Here is a 16141-nt window from a genome sequence, read left to right on the forward strand (position 1 = left end):
TGCATTATTTACAGCTCTTTTATATTGAATTCTGATTACATGTTTATATTAATTCATTTTATTTCACAATTTGCAGAGATCAATGAGGATTATGATGAACACCGTGGAGGCTATCAATGGTTGCTGGAGTCTCAACTTTGTTTTCGAGCCAGGTTATTTACAGTTGCTTTATCTCTTTGATATTTCATCCATCGCAAGCATGTTTTTGTAGCTTCATTTCTTTTAAAAGAAGGAGGTCAACACGTCGGTAGGAGAAGGAAATAAAAATTGTTGTTTGTTGTTTTGAGTCGAGTGGATTTACGTTTCATTTCATCTGAAAATAAAAGTGAACAAATGCATATGATTGTAATTGGTTCTGTCACGCTCTGATCTCTTTTTTTAATAACAAATATAATCATATAAAATTTTAAAAATATATATCCACATTTTCTTTATAAACTGTTTGTCATTATTTATGGATTTGTTATATTTTTTGTTGTTTAACATGATACGTTTCATGCATTTGTTATACTTAATAAACATGTTTTGCGTGGTCTGTTGCAAGTTGTACGGTAACATACTGTAATTTATTATTCTAACAGTTTCATTCATAAACATTTATTATATCAATGTTTTGTTTATAATTAATAATATTAAATTATTTGATTCAGATCATAAAGTATGTGTGTTTAACTAAAATTTTAGATTGGAAAAATATGCTGTGTTAAAAAAAGATTGGAAAATATTAAATATTACAACTATGTCTATGCATAGCATGGGCCAAAATACTAGTGATAAGATACATGATGTGTAATGTCACGAAAGATTATTATTACTTTATGGTTAAAGTTGAATGAGAGTATATTCAAGATAACTTCATCTGGTAACTCGTTAAGCCTAAGTATCACCATGTTTTTGTTTATCCTAGCGAGGTTCACTGCTCTGTCCATACCCTAGTGAATTTTAGGCAACCGAGAAGAAAAGAAGTAATTAAACTTTTACACATATCAAATTCATCTACATAATAAATTCTACACTAAAATGTATACAGTTGAAACCTACCCAGTCATCCACTATATGTGTCTTAAATTTCAATTTGGCCTCTTTCTCATAAGTACCATTTTCTTTTCGTGATTATCAATGATTAGCTCCAAATTTCACAACAGAAAAAGGACTGGGCTAGAGTGAAATGTTAAATATTCAAAGGAAAACAATTTTTTTTTGGCTCTAGCGCAATAGAAACACAAAATTAACACAAATCATATATTGACATAAAATATTATAAATCAATTTTGCTAATATATTAATACTAGCAAACATATTTTTGTATATTGAAATGTTTTCTATATATTGTTATTTTTTCTGACAAATCCCATGCTATATTATATTGATTCAAATAACTCAGCCTTGGAAGCTACCATACTGGAATTATAACAATGGTTAATATATACGATAAGTAATTTATGTGTTTTGATAACAATGTTTCAATTTTTTTTTCAGAATTTAAACACTTCAATAGGCTTTCAAACTTCACAGATCTTGATTTTTGAAGAACTTTCAATTTTATAAATATATTATCGTCAGTTATGTGTTAATCCATGCCATTCCGTAAATAATTTATAAAAAAATTAAAATCATATATTAAAACTTATAAAACCATAACAAATATTTATAAAGTCATTTATTTTTTACTTACAAAATTATATTATAAAATTTAATAAAATTTTAAAAGTATTTTTTACGAAGATTTCTAAATCATTTAAAAGATAAAGTAAATTATTTACATATATATAAAGAATAAGAAGTATATTACTTCTAATGGAAATTACAATAGTTGTATCTTAAAATGTTACTAGATTTTGATCCGCGCTTTCAAAAGCGCGGGTTTTTCTTAGATTATAAAAAATTAATAATTTTTGGATTGTACATTCTTATGTTACTAAGTATGTATTATATGGAAATAGAAAACTTATTTATAATTATATAATTTAGAAATTAGTTTATTTGAGATTTTATGTACATTTTGACGTAATTCTCTCTAAAATTTGGAAATTTTATCTGGATTCAAAAGACTCAGCCGAAACAACCTCAAAAATATATGTTTGGTTTGGGTTCGAGTACATGGCAAAGCACCTATTGTGTGTCTTCTGGACATGCGGGTCTCGGTTTGGTTCCGGATCCTACTGAGTCCCGATCGGATACAAACAGTATGCAAAATATTTTGTGTATATTATGTTTTGGGTATTTCATATATATTTTTGGTATTACATATATTTTTTAACTTTCAGGTTCGAGCTTTTGATTATAGTTTCGAGTTTCAGGTAAAATTTTAAAATTATAAAATAAATATTAGGTATTAGATAAGTTTTTTTGGTATTTTTTGGTTCATTGGTCATAATTCAGATAAAATTATTTTTTTTGGTTTTTTGTATATTTTGAGTTTTTTTTTGGATTTTTGGGTATTTGTTTAGGGTTTGAGTGTTTTTGGGTTTTCATGGCTTAAAAAAGTTTCGAGTCTGTGAAGGAAATCAATATTTACCTAATCCAAAGACTCAAACTCTCAAACCTACTCTCTCTCAGTATATTTTGTGCACATTTTATAAAAGTTACATGTGTTGAATTGATGAGACTTAGTATTTTTAGCAGATTTTAGCCAACTTAATACTATAAATTTGTAGGAATTCTAATATTTTTAAACTATCTTAAACAATAAATTTTTAAAATCAAAATTTTTATTCAAAAAATATTTAAATGTAATATATATCATTTTATTTTAACAGATGATTTGTTAAATTTTTTTTTATCAAATTTGTTTTTGTAAATATTTTGATATGTGTTTGAAAGTTTAAAATCACATTAAATTAAATGCTACCTTTTTGGGTTAAAAAGTTTAGATGGGTGAAGGTCATCGTGAATATTTCATAAAAACCAATACATCAAATCTCACACGTAGCGCGAACCCACCTTAGTTTTCTATATATTGGTGTTTAATATATTTTTAGTAATAGATAATTTTTACTATTTTTTATTTCTCACAATAATTATTTTTAGAACAATTCAGGCCATCCGGGTTATAAAGATCACAATACCTATTTACGGTATTGATCTTTTGATTTTATCAAACTCAAGAAAATAAAAAATATTTAACAGTGTATTTAATGAACATTTTTTGTCACCAAATTTAAATTTAGAAAAATTAAAAATTGATACAACACGAAAACCAAAAATTCATATAATAAAAAAGAAACAGTATATACTAAATAAATAAAAACTAAAAATACACTAAAATTATACATTTTATTGTTATGGTTTTACTTATATGTTTTTGAAAACGTATAAAACTCATTCACAATATTTTTCCCATAGATCAATGAAAATTAAAAACATTGAATCTAATATATTTTCCCCTTTTAAAAATTCTATGTCACGAATTCCAAAAAAAAATCTTGAACATAAATCTAATAGTGATATGAATATTTTAAAAGTTTCACAGCTCAAAAATAAAAATAAAATAAAATATAACTCCACTAAAACAATCTACACAACTGTATTAAAAATTAATTTAGTGCACCAAGATTAAAAAAAAAGAAAAGCAATAACAAAATAATTATTTATGCATAATATATACCAAAAATTTTCAAAACAAAATATAAATATAAAAGGAATATTTTATATACCATAAATAAATTATATCCCGCCCGTAGGACGGAACGGTCCTAGTATATAATATATCTGATAAAACAAGATATTTATTTATTTATCTTCTTAAACAAAAAAAAACATATAACTTGTAATAATTTGTTTATCTATGTGATAGCTAGTGAATGATTACTTTTAAAGATTTTTATTTATCTGAAAATGATAATTTATAGTGACGATGATCTGAGGAAGAAGGACGTGCAAGTTGTTCAGAGAAATGATCATTTTTCCTTGCTTTCTTCATCAATTAATCTTATTGATAATAATTGAACAAAATATAAGAAATATGTTTGTTATTGTGGTTTTTTTTTCTTAATTCCTGATTATACAAAGACGATCTTCGCTCTGGATTGCAAACAAAATTCAAATTGTGATTTGCATCTACGAAATGATTGAATCTTACTTCAACTGAAATCCCAAAGGAAGAACTTATTGGTCATGATGTAACTACAGGACTGCATTAGTTGTTCTGTAATGCTAGTGTCTGACAAAGTTCAAGAAAATTTGGGGTTTGAGTTTGTTCCTCTTCTTATGAATCACAGGTCATACAAATGAATATACGCTAGCAAATTGTCCAGGAGCTCAAAACAAACCAAGCATCGTCTCAGTGTAAACAAACACGCTACCACTTTTTCTATCACAATGGAGCCTTCTCTCTTGTGCTCGAATCATGTGATCAAATAAGCCAGACTATTCTTGAGTACCTTTGTTGTTGTCTGTAAACAAATCACCAAAGGATTCAAAACATTTCTCATGATTTATCACTCTTGCTGATTTGTTTCCCCTTGTTAACAGCTTTTGCTAGGTCTTGTGTACCTGCATAATGAAAGACATGTCATACACAGAGAACATTAAGCCATCAAACCTTCTTGTGAACCATAACGGAGAAGTGAAGAATCTCTGATTTTGGTGTTAGTCCAACTTATCTTTCTAGCTCTTGTTTGTTGACATTCATAACCATGTCTCTTTTTTACTTGTTCACTTCACACCCTGAGAGGATCAGTGGAAGCACATATTACTACAGCGGCACCTTTTGGATTTTAGGCATGTCAGTGTTGGAATGTGCAACCGGAAGATTCCCTCTTGCTTAGAATCTGAAGATCAGAAAAAACCCCCTAACTTTTATGAGCTTCTGGCATAAATTGTAGAGAGCTGCTCCTTCTGATCATTTCTCACCTGAATTCTGCTCCATTGATTCAGCCTGGTAACCAGTAACTCAATCTATGCTTTTTTCGTAAACTTTGTATTGATACACAGAATTAATACAAAAAGTTCCTCCATCAGGATCATCATCCTTGGAACACTTGGTAAGTAATTCTTACTCCCCACTCTCTTTTTCTCTCTTGGTAATAACATTTGGGATCTTTGATGAAACACTGTTTTAAATATATCTTTTTCTGATATTATGTTAGCTGGTTTCATATTGTTAGTTTCGTTTTGTCACATTCTGGAACAACTGTTGGCTTGATCCAGAGTTCCATCTGACGCTTGAAAAAGAGCACTACATTTTGACTTAAGCTTGATAGATTAAAGTCTTGGCACCTCATTGAGCATAGAGCCAAGTAGATTCGCCCATCTAGCAGAACGTGTACATAGCTCTAGATGTTCAAGAAAGAAGACAGTGCCACTAGTATATGGAATCTTTGAAGTTAGAGAACAGATAAGCAAGAAACCGTTATAATATCATCATCTGAAGTAGAGTATGTTGAATGCAGCAGGTGCGACAACAAGGCAAGTTCTATGGCTAAAGAAATTATTAGCATATTTTTTTTTGTGTTGAACAGGTTGAAGCTACAAAGATTTACTATGACAACAGATCTACAATTATAACCAAAAATCCTGCATTTGACAAGAAGTTAGGAATGTACAACTTTGAATCAAAAGAGAGTGCTAACTGGTTCAAAATATCAATCTAAAAAATATCAATTTAGAAATTAGTAAGTATTGGATTTTTTTTTGTCACAAGTATTATTGGATTTAAAGTTTAGTTTAACATGGGATATTTACCATATGCTAGGACTTCAATCTATTATATTAAAAAAAAAGTTATGATTTTTTTCATGTGTGATATTTTGAAATGGACCATTCTCTAGAAAATTTATCATATTTTACATAACTTAACCATCATATCTTTTAATATCTTTATCTTTATTTAAAATAAAAATAAATATTGTCTACGAAAATTTTAGAAAAATCTTTTCAGAATCATTTCAAAACTTACTTTCGAAAATTATTTAATTTAAAATTAAATTATTATAGAATAAAATTAGAGTTTCAAATTATTTTTTATTTATGAACGAAAATTAAATATTTTAATGGTTATAACAATTTAAACTGATTAATTTAAAAAAGCATTTAACAAAGATCTTTAAAAGATTTTGTTAGAAAAAAAATTCATTTCTATTTCAAATAAAACAATCTTATCCAACTACAATATATAATAGTTTTTCTTTTCTTTTTTTTTGTAATTTTCTAAAAAAAAATGTTGTTTTAACGGTATCTCAAAATATTTCTTCTCTGTTATGCAGATCCAATTTAATTTAAATTTCATATACATTTCATATTTAGAAATAAAACCAAATTATTTAAAATGATACTGTTACCTAATATTCTCAAAAAACTTTTTACAATATTTATAAAATTTATTGTTATAACATTATAAGCCACAAAATATAAGCCTTTAGATTTATATAATACATATAAATTACATTAATTTAGTGATATTTTTTATATGAACTAAAATATTATAGTATATTAAAAAAAATTGCACGGTAGTGCGGGTCGAGATTTAGTTATTTGTTATAATTCATGGGTTAGTGGGATATTTATTTTCTTATTTAAATATTCAGTTTTGTAATTTACTTCTTAAGTTTCTCAGGAACTTCCCAACACGCCATATTGAACAATTAGTTTGGAATTGTAGTTGGACCTTTTAGCAACTAAAGGTTCCTCTTTTAACTTAGCTTTTTTCAATCACAAAAACTTCCCATAATACGATGAACCCTAATGTGATTAATGATAGCCTCTTAGGGTCATCAAATTATTAATTCATTTTATTTTCCAGTGTGATAAGACTTGTAAGCCTTATTTAAACTAAACTTTTCAATAATTTGAAATTCAATTATTTTTACTCTCTTGGTAACGACATCGAGGACCTTTGATGAAACATTCGATTCTTGTTAATGATCTCAGAATCATTCATTCATAAAAAATTTCGAGGACAAGGATATTGATCACGGGATACTTGTTGGCACTAGAACAACCACATACAGTAAAACTTCTATAAATTAATAATGTTAGAACTTATGGAATTTTATTAATTTATAGATATATTAATTTACAAAAGTTTTTTTATTTAAAATTTTTATTTTAAGATATTTTTATACTAAGATAAGAAAAATATTTGATTTTAAAGTATAGACATTAATTGATATGGGTACAAATCCCGGTTACTGGGGAATTAACATTTCAGTATCGTTAGGGACATAGGACCGACATGTGACAACACATAACTAGTTTGGACCACTTCTATGGGACCATGATACCTCTGTATAATTAAAAAAAAATATTGACATTTATATTAATTTTATTATATTATTTGGTGTATATAATATATATTGCATAGAACATAAATGTGGTTTTAGATATAATATTATTAAATCTCATCAAAAATATATTAAGTGTTAAGAAAATATAAAGATAATTCCATTATAAATTATTATTTATATTAAATATAAAATAAATAATATAATAATAGATTATTATTTATGCAAAATATGTATATATATAAAATATTAATTTATAATTTTAACGGGACTGTATATTTACATAGAAGTTTTTAAAAAATTATTATTTTAACGATTTATGTCAAATTTTGAACTGACCCAAATTAGGACTGACGAAATTGATTAACTCATAAAAATATTAATTTATTGAATATTAATTTATAGAGATTTTAACTACTTTAAAATCTTAAATAAGTAACTTCTCCTCTCTTCTTTTGCATTTAAAATATGATAAGATACATGATGTGTTATGCATCTGAGTAGTGTCTCGAAGATTATTATTACTTGATCGAAATTAAATGAGATTTTATTATTATGTGATTGACGTCGTCTTCCAAAACAATGACATTTCTACAGAGTTGAATATGTGATTAGATAGACTTATCTATTCACCCAAAACAATGACATTTCATAAAGACCAATTAAAAGGATAAGAATATATCAATATATAATAGTCTTAACATGAGAAAATTAAGAGATCCTATCAACGGAGACTAACATGTGGTGGAGGGTGAGTCAAGGGACTCATGGAAACTCTCGTGGGTCCAGACTCCAAAGACCCATTCCTGTATGTATTTAGAATAGAAGTCAAAAGATAGTCTCACATTACTTTGCACAATGGGGGAATAATATACTTTTTCATTGAAGGATACTTATATTAACCAAAATGAAATGGGTCCAGACTCCAAAGACCCATTCCTGGAGACTAACTCCATATGCTCTTATGGCAGAAAAACCAACCCTCCTATCCCTTCTCTATTTTTCTACCCCTTTGTAGACCCCACTTTCATTACAAATACCAAACTATCCTTTCTTTTCTTTAATATATTTTTTCCACCTCATTCTTCTCATTTATTTCCCACTTAAATAAATTAATAATTATGTGGACCAACAACACAACTTTAACCAATCAAAAAAATTGGGCCCATATGTCTTTAAGTTCCTCACCTTCTTTCTCCCTCCCATCGTGAAACTATCTCATTTCTCACCCTCTATTAGATTTTGAAGCTTTTTTTTTGACAACGGATTTTGAAGCTTTAAAAACATGTAATTCTTGTTCGTTTTTGATAATTTTTTTCTGTAGAATATCATTTAAATATTATGTTAATCATGGATACTTTTTAAAAAGTAAGAATTGATGAAAGTTTTTGAGAGATTAAAAATGACTTTAAAAACTGTGTTTATAGATTTGATGTTCATTTTTGATGATTTTTTTGTCATTTAAATGTTGTGTATATCATGGGTAGTATTAAAAGGTAAGAATTGATGAAAATTTGAAAGATTAAAAATAATTCTAAAAACTGTGTTTATAGATTTTAGGTATATTTTATGTTAGTTTTTGATATATTTTTTGCTGGAATACTATTTAAATAAGTGTATGGATCTTGGCTAGTGTAAAAAAGAAAGATTGGATGTAAATTTTAAGATATTAAAATGATTTTGAAAACTGTGTATGGATTTATGGTATATTTTTTGCAACGGATTGTTCTCAATTGGTGAAGATGGTTTCAGAACTTGAAGAATGACCAGTTTTTGCAAGTTATCTAGAAGACATAAGAAGCCTGAAGAGAAGTTTCACATCCTCGGAAGTTATCTATGTACTTCGGACACAAAATAAAAAGACGGACATGCTAGCACGCAGTGCAAGAAAGAAATTGTCTTTTGTTGTTCACATGGATGTGATCCCTCCAACATGGTTTACAGAGTCTATATAACTCTGTAATATAGTCGACAAAAAAATAAAAGTATATTTTTTGTCTGCTTTTGATGATTTTTTGTGTGTAATTTAACTAATATGAATTATATATCATGGGTAAGGCAAAATTCGACAAAATCGGACTAAAACGTGATTAGTTACTGCAAAGATAATTTCTGGGTATTATTAAGATTACTCGTCTTACTAAGAACAAATGGTATTACTGATATTACAAATGGTATCATGTTCCTCGTATATCTAATTGGGTTATACCAGAAAAAGTTAGAACAATGAAAGTATTTCCTCCATAATTTGAAGTCAAGAAAGGAAAAGCGCAACAAACAATTACTAAGTGTTATTTGAACTACTAATATTACTAAGTGTTATTTGAACTACTAGTATTACTAGTTTTATTATGTGTTATTTAAACTACTAGTATTACTAGTTTTACTAAGTGTTATTTGGACTATATATATATTAGTGGTACTATTTATGTTTAGTACGTAGAATCGATAATATTTCATGGTTATTATCAATTAATAGACTATTTACTTAATAATTATGTATATTAAAACTATTTTTGATGACTATTTCAATTGTTTAAGTAAAACCTATGCAATTTCCCCAAAAACTCCCTTAGCTTTCATTGTTAGTATGTGAATGGTTACACTATACGAAGGAACATCTAAAGAAATACGTATTCCTGGCATATTTTTGCTGAAAATGTCTTCTTTAATGATAAATATAGTGTAAAAATATTGGTTTTACTACAAAAAATCTCATTTTCGCAGAGTTTTACTAGATAAACATGAAAATTACCAAAAATTTACTATGTGTAAGATAGTATTACTAAATCCTTGAAGATTACCAAGAATTACTAAATGTAATTAAAATATTATATTTATGTATATAACGGCTGCATGATTTACATGTGCACTTTTCATCCGTGCACTTTTCATCCATGCACTTTTATATTTATGTATGTAACAGCTAAACATTTTTCATGAGTATTTTTAAATTATTATTTTAACATGTGTTATGCATGCACATTCCAAATGAGTACTTTTAATATTTACTGACAAACAAAATATGTTTCTAGAAAAAAAGATTTTTAATATTTTATAAAAAAATAAAAAACCTATATATATTTTTAAAACGTATAAATATCAAATTATAGTAGTTAAAGAATAAAAAACTCTACGAATACATATCAAGTATCTTACTTTTGTTTTCCAAACATCACAACAAAAATAAAATCAATAATAATTTTTCTCAATAATATCATTTTATACAAAACATCATAGTGTACATAATTGATACAAACCATCGAGAAGCTCCCAACGCTTCTCTGGTCCAGGACAAGGATCCATCGAATATAAAATATAATGCCCCAAGAAGCTCCCATCCCTTCTTTATCATTCAAACAACACTTTTTAAGTTGCAAACTCTCGAGAGCGACAAGACCTCATCAACTTCTCTGGTCCAGTACAAGGATCCACCTTTCCACAAGACGAGATTCTCAGCAGGTCTGTGGTCACAACGTTTCCCATGGTTTTAATCCCATCAAAGCTACCTTCACAACCACTAAGCTCAAGCTTCACAAGTCTCTTACACCATGTTGCTAATATCGTTAAAGTGAAACGCAGAGACTTCCTTGGTTTCTATTTATAAATGAAGAACACACACACTCAATGCAATGCAAGATCCAAAGATTAAATAAAGATAGGCTTGTTCTTACACAACTTAATTGGCTTATGACTATCAGACTTGCGGTGTGATGATCTAAAACAAAAAGATCTTGTTACCTACAAGTGAGGCATACCAAGTGTCAACAACAAGGAGATATTATCGTCTCCGTATTCTTCCATGTAAACTCGAGCAAGCCATAATGTCAAAGACAATACCTGACCTGTAAGTGATGCAAAACTACTGTGTTTCATGGTCACAGAAATTCTTAACTGATCAAAGAACACAAAGCCAACAAATTTTATTCTATCGAGTTTGTCCAAATATACACATTATCAGACTTACCTTGGGCTAACTCATTGGCTTCACAGAGAGGCATCATCAATTCTTTTTCAAATACCTGATCATCCATAAAAAAACCAGACTCCTCATCTGAAACTAGCACACAAACAAGGGATGAACTCATAAAGCAATTCATATCAATCAAGAACAGGACAAGGGCGTACGCCAGTAGGCTGGATCAACTAGACCAGCCGCATTTCAAAACCAACACAATGAAGACAAATACGAGCGGCTTGATGGCGTCGAAAGAAGCAATCGGGTCTTTGTTCTCGTCGCAGAGGGAGAAATCAGGATCGCCGTGACTCTGTGTTCCTGGAGCTGAAGATCCGAAGATATGAGATCAGAGAGATGAGCGGCTTGATCGCTTTGGCTTTGGTGATTTTGATGCTATTCTCAGGTTTGTTCTTGAACAAAAGAGCCTGATCTCCATGGAAGCTTGCTTCTGCTCGTCGATGGAAGCAGAGGCGCATGAGAGGAGGAGGTGGCAGCTCTCGGAAGAAGCGGAGGGGAGTTATGGAGATTTGAAAACAGCAAACGGAGAATCAAGCTCGCTGTTTTTGAGATCGTTTTTGTCGCACGAGAGGGAGAAAGTGTCGTAGAAAAAAAAAATAAACAGAACAAAACGCAGCGTTTAGGGATTGTGTCTAAGAGGATCCGGGTTTGACCCGACTGGGATTGGGCTGGTCGGGTAACTTAGGTTGGATCATGTAGTTTAGTGATTTCATGAAGGGCATTCGAGTCTTTACGCACCCTGAACCCACATTTACTATTTTAAAATAATAAATATTAAATAATATTTTAATAAGGGGATAAATGGAAATTTTTGAAGAGTGATAGGGGTATATGGAGTTAGTCTCCCCCATTCCTGTATGTATTTAGAATAGAAGTCAAAAGATAGTCTCACATTACTTTGCACAATGGGGGAATAATATACTTTTTCATTGAAGGATACTTATATTAACCAAAATGAAATAGGAAGCAACAAGTGTTTTGAAACTCGATCCAAATCTAAAGTCAAACCGGTAAAACCAGTAATCCGATATATAATTCAGTTTGGAATTTAAGAAAAACTCAATATTTAAAGTTTCGATAAAAACCGTAAAAATCATTAAAATCTGAAATTTGATTATCGGTTAAACCACTGGTTGATTTCATAGGTAACTTTTAAATTTTAGTTTTTTTAATTATGTTATTAAAATATGCTTCGTATTCTAAATAAAAAGTTAAAGTTTCAGTTTTTCTACTATTATCTTTCTCTACAGTCGACTCGTATGTCCTTAACTTTTTTATTTTATTTTTATCGTCATTCTCATTTACAACATGACATTTATAAAAAAACAATTATTTGTGAGTTTTAGGTTTCGTTGAAGATTTCACTATCACCTGAAGAAATAAAGTGGAATATGATAATAAAAAGAACCAATTAAAATTAGTTTATATGATTTGGTTTGGTATATTTTTGTTATCAACAATCTATTACAATTAGATATTTTACTTTTCCTTTATTTTACATTTAAAGTCTAATTTTTGTTATCCACATTAGACATTTAAACATAACATCCCGATAGTAAATAAGAAGACTGCTAGCGTAGAAGAAAGAAAATATGGATTATTACTTATAGATTCTAAGTCTTGATATTTTTATTATATGTTATAACCCCTAAATTATTACAAATTATCTTTTGTTAAAAAGTCTAAATTACCTTTTTGATATTTATATGTAAAATAAAAATAAAATCTAAATTCTAGTATTTTCCTTATATTTTTAAAAATAAAATGTCTTTTATATTTTTTTAATAATTAATGAATTATTATATAAAAATATTTAATTTATTAACCTGCGGTCGACATAATAATTCTTGATCCGATAAGTTGTCAAGATCAGGTTTAAAAATACTGGAAGCAATTTACAAAACCGGATGAAGTGATAACAAGCCTAGAGTTTTACTGGAAACTAAGCCCTTGATTGGTAAAAAAACATCAGTATAGACATTATACTCCTTATTATTCAATTAACTATTTTTAGAGAATCATTTAGAAACCATTACAAGATGATAATGCTTTTCAAATATACTTTTCTCAATGCTCTTTTTTGCTCTCAAATGAAACTTTTGTAGAGCATATGCATATATAATATATATATTTTAAAAATATATAACTATATATAATAATTTATTTTATTTAATAAATATTAAAATTATGTTCATATCCAAAAATTACATATTTTGAAAATAAAATTTGAAATTAAAATATATTTAGATTTTTTAAAATAATAACATTTCACATTTCACATTTAAAATGTAATTTAATTTATATAATTATATATGGTTCTTTATTTTAATAATAAAATATAGAATAATATATATTTCTATATTATAGATATAAATATATATATATATATATATTATTCAGAAATAAATAAATTATATACCATACATTAATTTATTGTATGATAATTTTCTATATGAATCATTTATTACTATACCAATTATCTTATTAGATATGTAAATGAGATCATATATTTTCTGCAGCATAGTACTTCTATAGAATACTCAAATTGCTTTATCATCAGTTCTACCAAACCCTATTTTTTTTGAAACTGAATTTATAAATTTATGTCTCGAAAAAATTGCTTAATAAATTGCTTAAGGTTTTCCCATAACTCTGTGTTTTTTGGTCTTTGTTCTTATAAACTCAACATACTGACCTGAGTTTATCAGGAAGAAGACAAAAAAACGAAAGTTAAGGGGAAAACTAAAAATAATTTTAATCGATGGGCAAGCTCAACGACTTTGGCAACACACTAAGCCTATAAGTTTAGACCATTTACAATGTATTTGTATTTTACTAGTTTTTCTTTTAAAGTAGAGAAATTTTGTTATAACTTATCCAATATACTCATTTAAAATACATTCTAGTAAAAATAGACTCGATTATCCAATTTTGAAATGGAATGATATAAAATTATTAATTTCATTGGTTCCATTAAATATTACAATTTAACTTGAATGAAATGAAATGATCATTTCATCTTTTTCACAAGAAAAAACTAAACAAAATATAAATCAGAACATTTTCATTGAAATTTTGATAAATAATAAATTGATTGAATTTATTCTATCTCTTTACTACACTTCATTCATCTTATTTCATGTATATTTTTATGTTTACCATTTACAGCCAGATATTGCTATTTTTTCTTTTAAATATAAAGAAATATTGACAATTTTTTATTTTAGAAAATAATAAAAATGAATTAAGATAATTTTGATTCTAGCTGTTTTTATAAAAATAAAAAACAATGAGTTAGAAATGTGTATGAATCTTATACATAAATTGTTTTCTTCAAACATGTAAACTACGGGTCTCTTTGCTCTGGTTATCTTCTTGAGATGCATACAAAGTATCTATCTTCTTCCTTTTAATACTCTTTAATTTTATTATGATATCGAAATTACATAGTCACAATGTAAACCCGAAAAAAAGCAAGGAATATAGTTATGATATAAATAGGACACATCTCAATGAATCCCCTGCTTTGCCAATTTGTCCACCGTCTGATTTGAGTTTTTGTTTGTCCAGATAAATTGTACTCCAAAGAGTAAATATCTATTCTATTAAAATGTACAGAATATTATTTATCTAATTTTAAGTGATATTTTACATTTTCTTCATTTATTTTTAAACTAATTTTAACCGCTTTATTTATTGTCTCTTTAAAATATTTGTCATCATTTATTATAGAAATTCAAAAACAAAACTTATTTATTTTATGTGTTTTATTACATTTTTACTATTTCAAATTATTTCATTAATTTTATTTACCATAATAATTAGACATTATTTATTTTATGTATAACTATAGTAATTTCATATGTTTGAATGATATCGTTCCATTAGTGAAAAGAGTTCAAACAGATTTAAATAAAGAATATATTTTTATTTATATAATTAGTTAGACATAGACATTCATATAAATGTTCGGATTCATATTGGTATTTTGAATATCGATTTTTGGATTTTAAAATTAAATTCAATTGGAGTATTATAAATTTTGGACGGGATTCGAGTCAGATTCTTTCCGATATAGATAGATTCGTAAGAACCTAAAAATATCTAAATAATTCATATCTATATATGTTAAAACATTACTAAACAATTTATAAAAATGTAAAAACAATCCTGCACAAACATGCTAGTCAAACTCTAATGAATTTTATTGGTAGATTATCTTTTCAAACGTGTAAACAAAACCAGTACTGTTTTCACAAAATAAAGAAAGATCAGGAGATTCAAAAAATTAACCACAAACATGAAACACCAGAAATAGTGTTAGGGCAGAGAACGAAGAAACCTAAGAATCTCATGTATCATCAAGAAAAATACACTATTACATGTCTCTGAACTGGACATTTTCTTTTTACCATGTATAATTGTTTCTACATCTTTTTTTTCCTTTTACCATGTATAATTTTTTCATCTTTTTTTTACCATGTATAATTGTTTCTACATATATCTTGATGAGAATGTCCCCACATTTAGACAAGTAGCGTTTGCTAGGATGTACGCAGCCACTTTCTTCGCTCTCTATGTATCTTCATATTGTCTCCATTCCATGAAGATGATTCCGGAACAATTTTTGTCTTGATTTGATTCAGAGGTTCATCGGATCATTGGAACACTACTATTTTCCTATGTCTAGAAAACGTGATTGTGCAATCTTGTATCACTTAAATCTTTGATAAAGTTTTACATCCAGTATATCCGTTTTATACTGTTTCACCTAATTAACACACTAGTAAAACCTTTTAAAAACGTATCCTTACTACATACCGACTTAAGCCATAGAGATTGAAGTCTTGGAGCGTCATTGGGATACTTCATACTTGTGGCACTTTGGAGTTTGGAACTACCTATTAACTACCTTAGATAAGCAAGTCCTCTTCTCTTCTTC

General features: G+C 27.7%; 1 pseudogene; it reads left to right on the plus strand.

The window, feature by feature from the left end:
* The first annotated feature begins 3837 nt into the window (after positions 1-3837).
* LOC130508631 (mitogen-activated protein kinase kinase 6-like) lies at positions 3838-16120 on the plus strand (annotated as a pseudogene).
* The last annotated feature ends 21 nt before the right edge of the window (positions 16121-16141 follow it).

This window comes from Raphanus sativus, chromosome 2 (genome assembly GCF_000801105.2).
Source record: "Raphanus sativus cultivar WK10039 chromosome 2, ASM80110v3, whole genome shotgun sequence".
Taxonomy (NCBI): Eukaryota; Viridiplantae; Streptophyta; class Magnoliopsida; order Brassicales; family Brassicaceae; genus Raphanus; species Raphanus sativus.